Raw genomic sequence first — 19598 nt, forward strand, 5'->3', positions numbered from 1 at the left:
CATATGACTTATATAGCAAACATGGGCTAGGCCCGATTGCTTTTAACGATTATTGGATCAAATATACAAAGAAAGACGGCGATCTTCGTTGGCCACCTCACGGTAGCTTCGAAGCGTCGATCTTAGATAATTTGGAAATAAAGTTGTTCGAACGTAAATCAAGGCCGGCCATGTTTGATGCCTTTCGGTTCTGGCGCAAAGAAGCCCGACAGAAAGAGATCAGACAAAATAAACGTAGTCAGCGAGATACTGTTGCTACTATAGTGAAGAAAGCTGAGCAGTTTCAGCGTGATAAGGAGGATAAGGATAAGGAAGTGTTTGAGAGATTACAGCGTATGTCCATAGACAAATGCTATCCTGTTTTGTCTACGGAGTCGGATAAGAAGGAAGAGGCAGTTGAGGATTCTTTAATGTCCTATCTTATGAAGTCGCCACCTCCGTACGTACAGGGTACCGCAGCTCCTGTGGTCCCTGCCGTACCTGTTCCACCAGTTCCTCAACCTGCACTTGCTCTTCCGACTGTTCCTGCTCCTTTGCCTCTTTCTATTCCTACTGCTCCTCCGCTTCCACATACTCCTGTTCCCGCTACTGCTCACGCTACTGCTCCTGTGTTGTTAACCCCTGTTGCTGCTAACGTCTCTACTCCTTCTCTTGTTAGTCCTGTGTCTTACTCTTCTCCCTCTACTCGTAATCGTGATTCTCCCCTTGCGACAAACTTCTTTCAGTCGCTCGGACCTGTTTTTGGGTCTGCAGGTTCTGATGGTCCACAGAGACGTAGCCAGCTTCCTGGTAATAGAGAACGTGTTGCGCTATACAATATGGCGATGGGTTGGATGATAAACCCTGTTAGAAATCCACCTCGTGTTGTCCTCGAAACGTTTGATCAATTCAACATACCTACTCAGAGATATGTGTTTGATGAAATGTGCAAGTTCTTACATGATCAGATAGCGGCCAATGCGCCTGACGAGGTGCTGACCGCCCTGTCTGAACTCCGGCTTCAGTTCGCAACTGGACTGATAGTCGACACTAATGTCCGACGTGCTATTGAACGGTTGCTATCTCTTCGTCCCGCTCCTATTCCTCATGCATTGTTCGTTGAGGACATTGAACAACGAGATGGGTCTGGCCAATATCCTATGCGAGAAGTTCCGCCAGTTTGGGTACCCGCTGATAATACTAATGCTAATGCTCCAATACCAGCACATTTCCAGAGAGTGTGGATACACCTCCCTTGGAAACGATCGGAAGTGCTTCAGGTGAAACAAACTTTGCCTGATCCTCGCAAAAATCCTGCGGGGTATTACAAAGAATTATCGCAGCTCGTAGACGCTACGATAATGAATCTGGCCGATATCGACATGTTGTTTGGCAATGTCGTACCGCAACCGGTATGGGCCAAGATTCGTCACCAAGATCACGCGAATGAATTAGGTGGTGATTGGGCTGCCATTACAGCGGCAGACGCTGGACAAGTGGCTGCTACTAAACCCGATCAGTTGATTGAACTTCTTCCCCAGCGAATCATTACATTAATGAAAACGCTTATTCCAGCTATGAGGGTAAATTGGGACAAGTTGTCAGCCTGCAAGCAGAAGAAAGATGAGAGTGTTTCAGACTTCTTTACGAGGTTCGAGGAAACATTCGTCGATCATAGTGGGCAGGATATGGGTACTGAGGGTGGACAGAGGTTGTTTGTGGATAAATTCGTATCGAACTTATTGCCCGACTTGAGCCATAAATTAAAAAATTCAGAAAGTTCATGGGCCGTTTCTACCTCAGCTCAGATATTGGCTACGGCACAATATTACGAAAATAGAGAAAAAGAGGAAAATGACCGTGCCGATAAAAAGACGAAAGAGCTGAAAACTAAAGTGTTGTTACAACAAGCATATCCGCCGCGTTCTAATCAGAATGCGCCTCAGCAGAATAGATCGCAGTCGCAATCGAATCGATCGCAGCCGCGTAATGATTCATCTTTTCAGAGATCTTCGTTGGGGTACAATCAATGTGCTTATTGTAGACAGGAGGGACACATTAAATTCAATTGTCCTGCTTTAAATGACCGTAGTGGTGGTAATTCGTCTAGAGGAGGTCGTGGTGGTGCACAGCACGCATCACGTGGTAGAGGTCGTGGTGCTCAGAACGACTGTTCTGATAACTCGTCAAATTCTAATAATTGTTTCGACCAACGTGGATCATCGCAAGGACGATCTGCGCAGTACAATGTAGACGATTATTACGTCGATCAGGGAACTGACGATAGTAATTACTAGGACAGCCAAAGACAAGGAGAGGGAGTGGTATCAGTTCCGGTTGATCAGAGAGGGCCTTACGTCGCAGTTGCTACATCGGGCGTCGTTGAGCCTTTTCTGTTGGACACTGGTGCAGCGAAAAGTTCTATCATGCATTCGAAACTCCCTGGCGCACCTTTGTCTGGCTTAACAAATGTATCCGTTGGATTCTCTGGCGCCCCCGTTAGCAATCCAGTTTCGCGCCCTTTGCCCCTTCAAATTGGGCCACGTGAGCTCGAAGCTCCATTGATTTTGTCTACTGGTTGTGGCGAAAATCTTTTGGGTCTGGATTTGCTTAAACGCTTGTATGCGACTTTGTATTGTTCTCCTGCGGGTATACAGCTTACGTTAGGAGAGAGGGTAGTCTCTCCCATGTACTTGTCCCTCGATAAGCTTCCACCGGAATTGAGTTCTCTTCCTGCACCTTTGTGGGCGATGGGTCCAAATGACGTGGGCCTACTTGATATCTCCCCTTATGTTGTTCAGTTGAAATCGAATGTGCGATTGCCACGTATTCCCCAATATCGTATCTCCCTTGATGGTGAACGAGCTTTGTTAGCGATCATCTATGATTTGATCGAGAAAGATGTCATTGAAGAAACTCGGGGAAACGTGTGCAATAGTCCTGTACTGCCCATTCTTAAACGTACTGATCCTACCAAACCGCCTGTTTATCGTTTTGTTATTGATTTACGGGAGGTGAATAAAATTGTGGTTCCTCAATTCCCTGTTGTGCCTGACATTACGGCGCTGCTGACTCTGATTCCAGCTACAGCTTCATGGTTTTCGGTGATTGATTTGAAAAATGCGTTTTTCAGCATCCCGATTGCCGAAGAGAGCAGGGACCTTTTCGGTTTCTCTCTTGGTGGACGTAGCTTCCGGTTCAAACGCGCTCCTCAGGGCTACTGTGAAAGTCCATCGATTTACAGTCAAGCTTTGAAGGGTCAACTAGATGCGTTTAGGTTGCCGGTTGGTGCGGCTTTAATCCAATACGTCGACGACTTATTGGTGGCTGCTGATACTCAGGACATTTGCAAAATTGCTACAGTGTCGTTGCTGCAACATCTCTGTGAGTTAAATCACAAGGTGTCACCTTCTAAACTCCAATATTGTTGTCAAGAAGTAACCTATCTAGGTCACTTATTGTCAAAGGAGGGAAGGAGATTGACCCCAGAGAGAATTGCAGCGATTGCGCGCATGGCTGTGCCACAAACCCAAAGAGATGTGCGTGCCTTTCTAGGTATCACATCGTACTGCAGGCAGTGGATTCCTAATTTTTCATTGCTAGCGAAACCATTGGTGGCTCTTACGTGCAAGGATGTTTCGACTCCTTTACCATGGACGGAAGAATGTCAGAAAAGTTTTTCTGAATTACGTGATTCATTGTGTTCGGCCCCTGTGTTAGGTACCCCTGATTACAGTAAACCGTTCACGTTATATGTTCACGAGAGGGAAGGTTGTGCTTTAAGCGTCTTAACGCAACCTTTTGGTGGTAAGCAACGTCCATGTGCATATTTTTCCTCGACCTTAGACCCAGTAGCTAGAGCATTGCCGAGTTGTTTGAGAGCAACTGCGGCAGCTGCGGTCTCCATCCGACAATCAGCAGGATTGGTCATGGATAATATGCTTACGGTGATGGTTCCGCATGCAGTCGATACTCTTTTGAACCGTACGAAAACTCAGCACTTGACGAGTGCGAGGTTATCTGGGTACGAATTGACGCTCTTGGCAAGCCACATTCAGATAAAACGTTGTAATGTCCTAAATCCGGCAACTTTGTTACCAATTAGTGCAGAGTCAGATGCAGTAACAGAACATGACTGTTACTTGCGGACAGAGGAGGAAACAAAAGGTCGTGTGGACCTTAAAAACACCCCATTGGAAGACCCGGATGGCATCCTGTATGTGGATGGGTCATGTTTTAAATTGCCGAATGGTGATGTGACTACTGCTTATGCTGTGGTGACATTGAATACTGTTGTTGAGACTGCGAGATTGAATCAGAATTCTGCCCAAGCTGCAGAGCTGATCGCTCTTACTAGAGCATGTGTATTAGCAAAAGGTAAACGTGTGAATGTGTACACCGATAGTCAGTATGCTTTCGGTGTAGCGCATAGTTTCGGACGATTGTGGCGAGAACGTGGTTTCTTGACGTCACATGGCACGAAAATACAGCATGGCCAGCTTGTGAACGATCTTTTGGATGCATTGACTTTGCCTGCTCAAGTTGCAATTGTTAAATGTAGTGCGCATCGTAAAGTGACGGATGATGTTGGTCGTGGTAATGCGTTTGCAGATGAGATTGCTAAGGAGACTGCCCGGAACCTTAGCACTCGAATGTATGTGACGAATTCGGTTAGGTGGCCTACAGAATCAAGTATGTGTGAGAATACTATAGAGAGTGTGAAAGCAATTCAGAATGAGGCCACCGACACTGAAAAGATGAAGTGGAAAGAAAGTACGGGAAGGTTGGATGTGAATGGTTGCTGGATTGATTTGTCAGATCAGAAAAGATGGATGTTGCCTGATGCGTATGTACTGGCCGTTGTGCAAATGGCACATGGGTTAGCACATATTAGCGCGAAAGGTATTTGCAAGTTGTTGGCTGATGTGTGGAAGAATGATGGAATTACTAAGTGTGCTGAACGTTTGGTGAAGAATTGTATGGTGTGTATAATGTACAATCCTGGCAAAGGAACCCCAACTCCTCCTGGCAGTTTTGCTCCTCCTTCGTATCCCTTTGAGGTGATCCAATTGGACTTCATCCATATGGAGCGATGCAATAACCTGAAATACGTTTTGGTTGTGGTTTGCGCATTCTCCCGATGGATCGAGGCCTATCCCCTCAAAGATAATACTGCTTTGTCTACTGCGAAAATCCTACTGAAGGAATACTTTCCTCGGTATGGAATGCCTAGAGTCGTGTGGTCAGATAACGGAAGTGAGTTTGTTGGAAGTGTGATGAAGAGTGTGTGTAAGGGCCTTGGAATTAATCAGAAATTCCATAGCGCCAATCATCCCCAGTCAGCTGGATTGGTTGAAGGGTACAATGGCACCCTTAAACTAAAATTAGCGAAGATCCAGGCTACGACTGGACTTTCGTGGCCTGACGCTTTGCCTCTAGCATTACTGTCAACTAGGGCGACTGTACACTCCCGAATAGGGCTTAGTCCCTATGAAATAGTGTTCGGCCGTCCTGCGAATGTGTGGGGGGTTCCTAGGCCAGGTATATTCGTTGATCTTGAGTACCCGATGTTGATTGACTACTTACATGACTTGACTGCTAAACTGAGGTTAATTCATCAACAGGTTTACGACGCCTTGCCGACGCAGACGGAGGGTCCAGGCCACCAGCTCCAGCCTGGTGATTGGGTTGTCACCCGAAATTTTTCGCGCAAGAAGAATCTGGACCCCCGCTTTGTTGGACCTCACCAGGTGCTTTTGGCCACGAGGACTGCCGTTCGTCTTGAGGGACGGAAGAACTGGGTACATGCTACCCATTGTAAGCGAGTCCCTATTCCTTTGCCGGCAGACCCGTGGGTGAGGAAAGGCATTGCGTCAACAGAAGCAGCGACATTGCCGGCGTTTGTACCTTTCAGTGACGCACAACTTGTTGGTGAACACTCAGTGCAGCAGAAAGCCATTGTTGGAACATTGTCAGCAAGAGACTCAAGACCAGACCAACGAACTGATCAGCAGGACGCTGTCTCTTCGACAGATCCTTTGTTCGACGTGCAGACACGTCCCGGGAAACATCGATATTCTTTGCGATCTCACACTAAGGACAAATAAAAATTTTGCTTGCTTTGCTGAAATTGATAACTGCAATATCTTCGTTTCCCATGATCAACTTTGAACATTCGTATCATTGAAAATTGTTTTGTATATATATATATATCAAGCTTCTTCCTTGTATCTTTTTCCTTCCACAGCTGAATTATTGTGCTAAATAAATACATATTGTGTATTGAGGGCCGTAGGGCCGCGCGCGTACCTCCTTCTGGACAGTAGGTCTTGACGCTAGGTTAAAGGCCGTCGGTTCCTAGGAACTCCTGGGAATTGACTATTGCTGCACAGAACGAAGTGCGTCAAGAAACGTTGCGGACGGTCGTAGGGAAATGGCATTTTTGAAGCTGAATGATTTGGAAGGAGCTCAGGCATATAGAGTCAAGCTGCAGAAACTTAGTCGTACGAAATGTTTTGTATCCCAATTGTTTGTATTGTTTTTAACTGCTTCCGCATTTTTGGCGGGTGGGGTGTATTACACTATGTCTTACTTCTTACTTCCTACCCCTACTCCTACTCCTTACCCTAACATTACTTCTACTGCTTCTCCTCATTCCTTTCATATGTTACCAGAACACGAACAGGCTAGACGTGTAGAATTCCGCAACAATTCCTTTATCCAGCTCCTCCATCAGCATCAGTTAGTGGTTAACACTACTAATTGTTGGGTGTGTGGGTTGATGCCACATACTACGGGTAAGGGAATTCCATATCTGGTGTTACCGTATAGTTCCCAAGGGTCAGCTCGAGCATACCAAACAATGCTTCGAAGCGCACTAGGTTTCCACCCCTCTCCAGAACGTTCCCCCAAACCGGGTCCTACCTCATGGCAGTGGGTGGTATCGATGATAATACAGGATTTGGAAGATGAGATCTATGATGCTTATCTCATCCCTAAGGCAGAGGTACAAGCCTATAGGGCACCGAATAGAGGGGAATATAGTACGTTCACTAATGAAAAGCAGCTTAAAAGCTCGTCTCCAATATGGGTCGTACCCCACACTGGTAATCTTTGTCTTGTGGGTCGTGGCTCGCAAGCCTCACTTGGAGTAAGTGCTTGCACTGAAAGTTACGTTCTGTCAATGTCCCCGATCCCTGTGCTTCTGGCTGCCAAGGGTACGTACTTCATCTGTCATGATCGTGCATACACATGGTTGCCCGCAGACTTCATGGGCTCATGTTTTGTTGCAAATCTGTTGCCTCCGACGTTTACTGTAGATGCCGATTATCATAAGACTAGAGTTGTACGAGGCGTAATTAGTGAAGAGGATACTGCCGGTCAAGAGGCAGGAGACTTTTTCAAGGGTTTCCTCCCGTTTTGGGGACCTATGGTTAATAGTAGGAACCTGAGACATTTGACTCGAGTGGTAGAATCGACAGCTAACATTACTGCCAGTGCCCTTGGTAATATCACCACAGAACTTCAGGCGGAGAGACTTATGACATTACAAAACCGTATGGTTTTAGATGTTGTCTTAGCAGATCGCGGTGGGGTATGTAAAGTGATCCATTCGAGCTGTTGCATTTTCATTCCAGATAATGCTCCTACTGTCTATCAAGCCATCTCGAAGTTGCACAAGATCTCCGAATCCATACACGTGGATGTAGGGGATTGGACGCTACTTGGTTGGTTTTGGGGCCTGGTGTCGACTTGGGGTTGGAAGATTCTGACGATCATCGGGGTTGTGGTAGTGTTCCTGTTCACGTGTTGCCTTTGTGTGCAGTGTGGTCCTGCCTTATGTGGCCTCTGTGCTACAACGTGTATGAGACAACCATCTGTTACCAAGGGGACTCGGTTGGACAGAGCTATGCTACAACGACATCTTGATGGTCTGATGAATATCGAGTATGATTCCGACTAGTGCTTGCCTACATGAGGGCAAAAGGAGCGTCTGAGGTTCCGTGACAATTGTAAGTGGTGTTTTCGACTCACACGAATATGGTCGAGTCTAGTATCTATGAACCGCAAATGACGAGTTTAGCAAGTGTGCGCAGTTTCGCTGTGCTAACTTAAACCGTTCGTTTGTTATGTGGGTTTGTCATCTGTACCCACGGGTTCCATCTTAGATACGGCATCCATTTTGTCTCTTGCCCTCAAGTAGCCAGCGAACGGACGCTGTCCGCTTCGCGACCCTGGGACTCCCAAGATATTTGCGGAAGACACATGTTCTTTGAAAGTGTCTTTATGACGAGGGGGATGCTACTGTAAGGCAGATGGCGCCGCTCGAGGCTCATCTTGCCGCACGGGCTTATTGTCTCAGTTGTGCATCTCATTAGGCACGTCCCTTTGATGCCTGTATCTCGTGCTTCTCGACACTCCCCTTTTACACCCTTTCCGATCTCCCCACTGTCTCCGTCTTCCTCTGCACCTGTCTTCGTTCCTATTTCGATCTACTTTACTGCTGATTGGAATTTGCTAATGGTGGGAAGATGGGTTTTTACAGTTGGGAACCGCCAAATGTTTCCGCACTTATGTTCCGGATCTTGTGTGTTTCAAAGTGATCTAAGCGACCCCTCTGAGAGCGACTTGTGGGAACCAGGTTGTAAACTATTGTGTATCATGTTAACCTATGGGTAGAAACTGTATAAAAGGAGCGATCCACAAATACAATTTGAAGCAGTCTCCCCGAACTACACTCGATGTACTTCTTGTGACTTCTGTGTTCCCTGCAGTAAATAAACCTTGACTCTTTGACGCCGAAGGAAGTGTCCCGTGTCTCTGTGATTTGTACGCCGGAGCAGGTTACCCACGAAGGTTTCAGGTGTTGTGCCCTGGCACCGCTGGGTCCAAAGAACCCAGTCCTTCACGCTGGGGGGCGTGACAAATGCTGGGGGCGTGTGGTACGTTCCACCCTTCATGCATGTCTCATATCGTGTGCTGTGGGCGTGTGCTGGGGGCGTGGGCGTGTGCGGGGGCGGGATTACGGAAAAAAAAAGCGAGCATTGTGCCCAATATTTCATTCTTTTTTCTTCCCAGGTTCTGTACATTCCAACTCAAGGGTGTCCACCTTGCTCCCTTTAAATACCCCTGCACCCCATAATCATAACCCACCCTTACTCCTTAAAATACCCCAACACCCTTAAACACTAACCCATCTTAACCCTATAAATATATCCTGTACCCCAAAACCCAAACCTATCCCTAAACCCTAAAAATACCCCTGTACCCCAAAACCCAAACCTACCCCTGAACCTAAAAATACCCCTGTACCCCAAAACCCAAACCTAGCCCTGAACCATAAAAATAACCCAGTACCCCAAAACCCAAACCTACCCCTGAACCCTAAAATACCCCTGTACCCCAAAACCCAAACCTAGCCCTGAACCCTAAAAATACCCCTGTACCCCAAAACCCAAACCTAGCCCTGAACTCTTAAAATACCCCTGTACCCCAAAACACAAACCTACCACTGAACCCTAAAAATACCCCTATACCCCAAAACCCAAACCTATCCCTAAACCCTAAAACTACCCCTGTACCCCATAACCCAAAACTATATCTGAACCCTTAAAATACCCAAACACCCCAAAACATATACCTCAGTACCCCAAAACATATACCCCATACCCATACTTACCTTATCCAAACATTTTAAAAAACATGCTTTTATCATTCATGCATTTACAGCGAATTTCGTTGTAAATGTATGTGTGGTAAAAGCATATAAAATGCAATGCCATGCTTTATAATGGCATTGCGGAGTCATGGTACTTTCGTGATGAAAGTATGCGGAGTGATGGTATGCGGAATTAAAGTTGCGGAATAATGGGTGTTTACCCTCCCCCGGTAAGTACATTGGTGGCACGGCGGCCCACATCTCCAGCAACATACTCATATTTTTTCACCACCGATTTGAAAAATGCACAGGTCTCTTTCATTGATGGCCAGCACCGACATACACTTTTAGACACACCTCCCGCCACAAGTTCTAGAATTGCGAACTTTGGAGCTGGGGAGCTACGTTCGAATCTCGGCATCAGCTCAACATCCTGTGATTCGAGGCAAATCGCTTTGTCTCCCCGTGCCTACCACAAATCAATGTGTTCTTCTGTAATGTAAATTGTGCTCATGCCATGTTGTCGAGTTCGCGCTATATAATATTGCAAGGAAAATAAAGTAGGGAAACTCGAGTTCACACACTACTGAACGCGCACTCTTAAGTGCATCAGCAGTGCACTGTGAATCGGAGCGTTTCACAGGCCTGTCACAGATAAGAAATGCTATCAAAACGAAATCCTACAAAACAATATACTACTGGCCGGCAGCAATTCATACCCGGACAACGTCGGGACGGGCTGCTAGTAGTACATAAGTAAGTAAATAGACAACCCAACACAAGTAGATGTCAAAATTAGTTTATATTAGGTTGAGACAATTGTGCACTTCACTTTCTGTCCCCACTTTTGGCTACTTTGAATCCCTTTAGCCCCCTACCCACAGCTGCATCATGGTGATTATTCTGCTGTGTTTATTTGTTATTATGTCTTATGCTGAGCTGAGAGCCTCAGACCAAAGTCAGAAAGTTCTTGGTTCTATTCTGAAGCGCTTTGACAACTTTGGGTAAAGCCTGCGCTATATAAAATTGCATTATATCAAATAAATAAAATAAAATACATAAAAGGCCAAAAAACACTTTTATCTGAGCCCATGACACCCCCAGTTAAGCAGATATAGCAGGTGCTTCACTAAGTGCTTAATTTGAGCCGGTGCACCTAATTCTTGGCACCGCTGCTTATAGCACCAGTTAAGGACACAGTTAGAGGGCAGATGATTTTCCCCAGTCTCATAGGACGTTGAGCCACGCCGAGACATGAACCCGGTTCCCCAGCTCCGACATCAGCAGCTCTAGCCATTAGGCCAGGTGCCGGGGCTCGTCAGGAGGCAGTTTGCACCAGCACATTTCTCCTGTTAGCGCTGCCTCCGGAGTAGAACTCAAGCACTTTGGGCGAGATTTACCACAAAGTAATGCAGCACGGTGCAGCAAGTCAATTTGCTGCGCAGGGCTGCGTTAGTTTGGAAGCACAGTGATGCGACATACTTACAAGAATGTGACGCATCTCTGTGCTTCCCCTGCGCTGGCGCATAAACTGCAGCCATGCGCCGGCCCAGGCACCCTTGCACCATGTTGCAAGGATACCTGCGTCGTAGGGAGATTGTTTCTGTGCAGGAAGGGACACCTTCCTGCACAAAAACAATTACAAGAGGCTTTTTCCTCTTTCAATGCGTGCTGTAGAATGCAGCACGCATTGTGAAGGGGCCATATTTACAAGGAGAGGAAAAGTCACGCAGGGTGGCTTTTCCTCTCCTTGTAAATATGGAGAAGGCCCCTGCCCCACCAGTACGTCACGAAAAGTGATGTAGTGGTGGCGCAGGGAGCTTGTAAATCTGCCCCTTTTTATTCTACAAACTAACCACTGGCCTCACCACGCCTTTGGCCCATTGTACTTCTTTATGTGATTATCATCCACAGTCAGAATGACAATGGGCCTTTGCACAGACTGAGCGAGGTGGGGGGGGGGGGGGCTGCTGCAGCCTCGTGTGTTCAAAAGAAAAAGCACAGCTTGCTGCCGCCCCCCAAATTAGAAACAAAAGGTGTCACTGAATGAAACCCTCAAGGACAGTGGTCATTGTTGAGAGCTGTAATTGCTAAATTAATCTACTAAAGCTTAAAGAGGAACTTTCACGAGATAAAGTCTTATATACTTTTTTAATATCAATAATTCAGATCTTCACATTGAGGAAGATCTTCCACAAATTGCAAATAAATTGCAAATCTTTGTAATCAGTCACCACACGAAGTGCAACTTTTTTTTTTTTTTCCTTTTTTAAATACTTTATATGTTAAAAATACAGCCACCAAAAAATAGTTTTTGTTCAAAGAGGGAAAAAATATACTGCATAATGACACTTTGAAGACAGGCCTGTTGCATGTTCTCGGTCTTAGTGCGGGACATTCTTCTGGAGCGCTATCTTACAAATAGACAATTCTTGTAATCCTAGCTCATTCATTTATCAAGGACAGGATCATACTGTAAAGATATATAAAGAAACACAAGAGATGAAAGCCCAGTTTAATCATGGCTTCTTTCATGTGTGATTTCAGCTGTCCACGATTGTGAATTTCTGTGGGGTCAAACACTCCTAGGTTGCCAGTTGGCACCATTATATACCTATATACATTCCACGTAGCGACAGGTAAGTTCAAAAGGAAGATGAACCAGTGCAACGAAATGAGCATTAACACTGTGACAGCTGTGTGTCCGATTAATTCCGGTAGCACCCACTTATTTCATTTCGAGCAGCATGATCTGGCGTTAATGTAGTCGCATTCTAAATCCGAAAGAGTGATTATGAAGTAAACGGAGAGGAAGATGAGTGCGCAGCAATCAACGAGCGAGAAGATGAATGTGTTATAATTAGGGCTAACTCGATTAGGGCGGCGAACTATCCAGTGTTGACACTAAAAGATGGAGGGAAAAACACATCTATGTCGTGCTTTAAACTACCAGAATAACCTCTAATTATCAAGAAATGCATTCTGTTTTGGGTTTGGGTCGGGTATATATTTGCAATGCATTGTGGGCAGGCGGATGTTCATTCAGATTCTTTACCCTGATTGCTGGTAAGCCCTGTCTGAAGAGCGTCGCTTAAGACAAAACAATAAATAAAACAGGCAGGCCCATTTTACTAATCTTTATCTTGCTGCCGTCATAGGCTGTTGACATACAGCGTGGAGTCTGACTGGACCAGGACCTGTAGCAGCCTCGACCCTGCAGCCCCCGCCCATGTATGTTACAGTGTGTGCCTGGCTGATGTGTTAATGGACCCCTAGTGACGGCCCGCGGTATTGCACCCATGGTGTCTATTCAATGACCACAGAGGTTATAAACCTGATTACATTTTTTGCAGAACCAGCATCAATTAACTATCTAGTGCCTCTGGATGTAGAGACACTTTGTTCGAATATTCTCGAAGGACTTGAGACTTGCAGTTCTAGAACATGCCTTGCAGAGTGTTGACCCATGGCCATATGAAACCCCCCATCTCACTTATTTGTGACTGTGCCTCTCTAGCTCTCAAAGAGAACTACCAATTTCAAGAGGAGGAATCCCCCCTATCTCTAACTCAATCCCAATAACTCTAGCTCTAGACACATCTTATCCAACTAGAAAAAGTTGCAGAGTTTTCTCTTGTTTAGGAACAGCTGCCATCCATTGTGTTGACATGTAATCTTGGGAGCACTGGTACTGGACCTTCTCTTTTTTATATAATTGCTCCCTGTTCCTCCCTTTTGTAATGTGTGACTAATGAGTACGGCAGCCAGCCGTGGGACACTATTTTCTATTTTCTTCTCCTAGATTCACTTTTTCTCACCTGTTAGAGCCTAATATACATTCCTTAGTGGGTTCCATTCAGGTACACTTACATCATGGAATATCCAGGCCTCAGCTTTGATGATGACATAGAGGCAGAAATACTAAGGGCACCACCCCTTCTTTCAGGTGATGGCAGTGTAGCATCAGGTAGTCGGAATGAGGACTGGAAATCCCTAGAGACCCTGAGTAAACTACAGATTAAGACTGCTCTGCATGGGATAGTAATGACGGAATGTCTTAGGGCCAATATAGCCCCCAATGGTCTTTTAGTCACACTGTCCCAAAGAATCTTCTTAGACGATTAGACCTTTCATCTGAATGGGGTAAGATTGCATGGAAATGCACATGCAGTTGGGTTGTGTTGATTATCTACACAGCCAAGAGCTTATCAGATGAGCTTCTGATTCAGATTAACCTAGCGGAGAATGGGCTTGAAGCAGGCATCTCCATTTCTTCATTTAAATCACGACTCGCTGAAATAAATGAAGAAATTAATGATTATAAGGAGTATCTAACCAAACCGAAAATGTAAAAACTCCAAAAAGATAATAAACGCTTTGATCAAGGTAAAATGTACAACTACAGTAAAGACGACTATCAACCTGATTCATCATACTCCCGTTTTGCGAGCCCCTAATAGCGATTCATAGCGAATCGCTATTAAGGATTCGCAAAACGGGATTCATGTAGGAATATGCAAAAAAAATGCGATTCCTACTAATTCCTTATTTGCGATTAGCAAATTGCTAATCGCAAATAAGGAATAACTCCCCATTCATTCCTATGGGCCAAAAGGCCCATAGGAATGAATGGGGAGTATTCCTTATTTGCGATTAGCAATTAGCTAATCGCAAATAAGATAGCGATTGAAAGGGTGCCAGGGGTGTCCAAAGGACACCCTGTAGCACCCCTTAAATGCTAATATGAACAGGGGTTGCGCACACACATGTCCAAAGGACATGTGTGTGTGCAACATGCAACTCAGAAAAATGCTTTTAAAAGCATTTTTCTGAGTTATCGCTATTTACCACGAGGTTTGACCTCGCGGTAAATAGCAGCCCGAAATTGCGATTTCGCAATTTTTAAATGGATGATGAATTGCATTTAAGGAATCTCAAACAGAGATTCCTTAAATGTAATCCATCGCAAATTTGCGAAAACGCAATTACCGATTTTTGCATTTGGGATGATGAATCCCAAATGCAAAAATCTCACTCGCAAAGGGCCAGATTCTCAGAATCTGGCCCTTTGCGAGCCGAATTCAGCTTCATGAATTAGGCTGTAAGTCTTTTAGAGTTATGACACCACATCTGACGAAGGCAGTAACCAGTCCACCAGATCAGGGTCCACTAGTAGTGATTTCAGTCATGAAAATAGGAATTATACACCACAACACAGAGGGGGCCTTGGACAACAACCTCCACCTTTGTTTCAAGGATTCCCACCACACTCCTTTCAACCACCAATGTACCCTGGACAGTGGATGGGACCGCATCCAATGTGGACATACCACCCGGACATTGTCCTTAAATGCCTCAATACCAACAATCCCCGCCCCCCCCCCCCTTTTACAAAAGAGGGAGGAGCAGAAGAAGAGGAGGACCCAAGAACGTCCACTAGCAAGACCCAGAACAGATGGTTCTGAGGAGCAAGACAACAAAACCCTAGTGGTTAATCATTCGTCCCGGCCCATGACCGAGGATGAATCAAAGCTCTTGGAGAAGGGCCTTGGTTTTGTCCCGACCCCCAAGGAGGACACCTTCATACTTTATCAAGAACTCCATCAAGTATTTCACAAAATAAAACTCAAGGCATTTTTTCAAGACAAACTTGAGACAACTATTACCGGTACTAGTCTAAAACAAAAGTTGAAGTTCACACCGACCGTTGCCATGACACCACATGAGGTACTTCCTTTTGAACAGGCAATTTTGAAAGACGTGAAGGACACTACATACAAACACCCCTTCGACAACCTGTCCAGAGAAGAGAGGAATGTACTCAAAATCATCATGGAGGATCAGCCTATCATTTTGAAGCCTGCTGACAAAGGAGGGTCTATTGTCATTATGGAAATTGATACGTACGATGCTGAATTTCACCGCCAACTATAAGATACAAAGTACTATCGGCCGATAGATGAAGATCCAACAGCCGGTCTGTCCACCATAATCAGAAGTCTCATATCTGAGGCTGAGATGGAGGGATGGATTTCTACCCAAGAGGCGGCCTTTCTTACCAATAATGTCCCTCGTACCCATTATTTCTACACTCTACCGCTAAGCTCCATAAGGGGAGGACACCGCCACTGGGACGCCCGACTGTGTCCTGCATTGATTCTTTGCTGGAACCACACAGCAAGTTCTATGATTTTTATCTGCCCCCCCTAGTGACTAAAACACATACCTCAGAGACACCACCGAGGTTTTGAACCTGATTGAAAATTTTGCAGAACCAGCATGAATTAACTACCTAGTGACTCTGGACGTAGAGGCACTTTATACGAATATTCCCCAGGATCAAATGGATCAATACCCATATTCACTTTCTGAAATTCACCGGCTTCAGTTCACAGGAAAACATTCCGTTTCCAGACGTCCAGATCTCACTACAGAATGGTGTGCTCAAAACCACCAATTACAGAAAACCCACAGACAGAAATAGTTTGCTTCTGAATGAGAACCACCACCCTAAAGCATTGAGAAATAATCTACCAGTCGGTCAGTTTTTGTGCCTTCGCAGGATCTGCAAAAAACTTAACGAATTTGAGTCTCAGTCCAAGATACTATATGACAACTTATCAGTTCGACACTATCCTAGGAAGGTCATACGAGATGCCCACATATGAGCAATGAATAACCATAGGGAGGCCCTCCTAGAGGTCAGAACCAAACCAGCGTTAGACCACATTTACACCTAACTCCAATAAAATTAAAAAATTATCAAAAGACATTGAAAAATCATCAGAACAGGCAGCTTGGGTCCAGGCCCACCTCCATTGTTTGCATTCAAACGCACACAAATCTGAGAGACACATTGGTCCATACTCAACCAAAAGCCACAATTCAGAGACAACCCACTCTCTGGTCCTTACCCCGAGTAGAAGGACACTACCCGTGCAGGACCTGCTGCCCCCTGAATACTTATAAAAGATAACAGGAGTATAAACCCATCAACCTTGTTGGGATTGGGGTAGAGAATTATATACAAGGAACAATATCCCAACCAGTATTGTTTGCAGACAGTTATTGAGGATATCTACACAGTATTATGCAAACAGAAAAAGGAGACTCAGTTCAATTTTCATGTGTCCACGCTGCTCTCACTGTCACTTGTGTCACCGTAGTGTCACTCACTTTTGCACTCGTGCACCTTGTACAACCTTGGGCTGTTACGTACTATTCAATAATAGCAGTGTTGATATCAACTGTTAATTACAATTGCCCTATACTTCTCAGAATGCTTATAAAAATGATGCCTTGAGCACACATGAAAATTGAACTGATTCTCCTTTTTCTGTTTGGATAATACTGTATAGATATCCTCAATAACTGTCTGCAAACAATACCGGTTGGGATATTGTTCCTTGTATATAAAGCCCCCTGACAACAGCATCTAAACAGATTGACCTTGTTTGCCCAGACCTTGGCTTCAAAAATGCCATACTAACTGTAATACAAAAAACTGTCTATACCTTATCACCTGTCGCTGTGCCATGAGGTATGTGGGCATGATGACCTGCCCTCTTAAAACCCACATTGAGGAAAACAAAAGCACTATCCACTGTAAGAAAACCAACACAAGGCTACAGAACCACTACCTAGAGAAAAATCATTCCCCTGCCAGTCTCCGTTGGACCATAATTGAATCCAATCCCAACTGGTTCACACGCATATTATTTAAACAAGAGCAATGGTTGGTGTTCCACTTAAAAAGCAATTTGGTTGATCTGAACGACGACATTCTTTGGGTGGATCTGGCATCTTAATGCTCCGGATCCAATCAGAAATTGATGGGGTCACCTGCGCTTTGATTTGGGACTGTTTAGGGTGCATATGATTCCCTTTCCATACCGTTTCCGGCCACCAAGGAATCCCCACAGTGTTGTCTGCTATGTGCAATCATCCTTTGTAATTGCCAGGGTGACTTGGGCCCCAGTGTTTAGTTACGACCACCAAACAATTGGAACGAATAGTCATTATTCTGGTGACCACAGAAGACCTGTCTTCCGTTGGTATAACAAGAAATACCCTGCCTGCCCAAACCACTACATAGAGGACCTCAATACAGTTACCATGTTCAGTCAATATGGAAGCTCCACCATCACCGTGGGCTAATAGTAAGATATGTGTAGTTCTACTCGCCCGTGGAAAAACATGAACATGCTGAATCACTTAGTATGTATTTTTATACTGTACTATCCATTGCTCTTCCCACAGCAAGTGCGGCGGTAACCTGTACACTTATCTAATATGTAAGCATCTGTACCATTTGGGGTAGGTCTAGTTATATTTCTCTCTCTATATCCTTTCACTGATCCATTGAATAATTCAACTTGTCCATCATGGCCGCCAGAGTCCAGCAATCTATATAGGTACGACTCACATGACAGGACACGCCCCATTATCACTGCAGGTCTCCATAATTGCAAAACGGGAAGTATACTATACATCTTCCACATTTCCAACCGGCACCTCCTATAAAAGATCATTGACAAAGAGCCCTTTCGTGGGGCCCATGGGGGACTGCAGTGCCACTCCCACGAGGAGCAACACCCAATGATGAAGCACGACACCCGTAATGGTGTGTGAGGGCATCAATTTGAAAAGGAGGAATTTCGCTATCTCTATCTCAATCCCACTAACTCTGGATCTAGATACATCTTATCTCAACGAGAAAAAGTTGCAGAATTTTCTCTTGTTTAGGAACAGCTACCATCCATTGTGTTGACATTTAATCTTGAGAGCACTAGTACTGGACCTTCTATTTTTCTATAATTGCTCCCTGTTCCCCCCTTTTCTATAGTGTTACTACTGTCTTGATTATGGACTCCTAGTGATGACCCTTGGTACTGCACCCCTGGTGTCTTCTATCTACACAGTATGGCGCCTGGCTGACTTGATTAGAGACGCCATGTGACGAGCCGTGGTACTGCACCCTGGTATATTGTAACAAAGCTATCACCCTTCTTTCGTTGGACCTCTAGTCTTTAACTGAGGGACTGTACCAGTAGTATCGCGAGATCTGCCTGGTCTGTACTTTCTTCCTGGATGAATGGCATTTCCCTAGAGCAGCAACGGGGCATATTTAAAAGGACTTATCGCCGAGTTATCAGCACTTTATCACAGCCAAAGTGGCGATAAAGTTATCGCCGGATTCACAAACCGGTGCTAACAACCGATTTCACAATTTTCCCTGCGATAGCAGCTGCAAAAAAAATTGCCACAGATGACAACGCCAACTAACGGTAATGAGATGCAGAGTAGGCGTTCCTGTACAAGATGCCGCAACAATACCAGTTCGCAACATTCTCAACGACCAGCACGATTGACAATAAGATCCCAAAACAGGCGATAAGGTGCGTTAGCAGCAGGGATTTAACACCTGCTCTGACCTGGTGTAAATTCGGACGACAACCTGCACCATGAAAGGGAGCCCAGCCCAGAGCCTCACCTAAAGAGCAACAGATGCCATGGAGCTTCTGATCGTGCAGTTCGGACACCCAAGAGGGCCACAACACCCACAGGACCCCCCTTGGATCCCTACCCAGGGAACCCTCCCACCCCCCAGACAAAGATATTCCATATCAACCTTAGTCAAGTCAAGTCAAGTCATAAAATTTATATAGCGCACTACATACCCAGAGGGTTTCAAGGCGCTTAGGAAGGGGGGGAGGATTATTTGTCAAAAATCCACGTTTTAAGCTGCTTTCTGAACGCTAGGTGATTCTGGGTGAGTCGAAGGTAAGCGGGGAGTGAGTTCCATGTTTTGGCAGCCAGATATGAGAAGGATCTGCCTCCCATGGTGGTCTTGTTGATGCGAGGTACAGTGGCGAAGGCTTGGCTGGAAGAGCGAAGTTGGCGGGAAGGGGTGTAGAAGGACAGTCGAGAGTTGAGGCAGTCTGGTCCGATGTCGTATAGT

General features: G+C 45.3%; 1 pseudogene across 1 annotated transcript; it reads right to left on the reverse strand.

Moving 5' to 3' along the window:
• Positions 1–11899: 11899 nt before the first annotated feature.
• Positions 11900–12481, reverse strand: LOC147746905 (protein cornichon homolog 4 pseudogene; annotated as a pseudogene). The gene has a single exon (XR_015299452.1). The product of XR_015299452.1 is annotated as a protein cornichon homolog 4 pseudogene (transcript).
• Between the last annotated feature and the right edge of the window lie 7117 nt (positions 12482–19598).

Source organism: Lissotriton vulgaris, chromosome 1_1 (genome assembly GCF_964263255.1).
Source record: "Lissotriton vulgaris chromosome 1_1, aLisVul1.2, whole genome shotgun sequence".
NCBI classification, from domain to species: Eukaryota; Metazoa; Chordata; class Amphibia; order Caudata; family Salamandridae; genus Lissotriton; species Lissotriton vulgaris.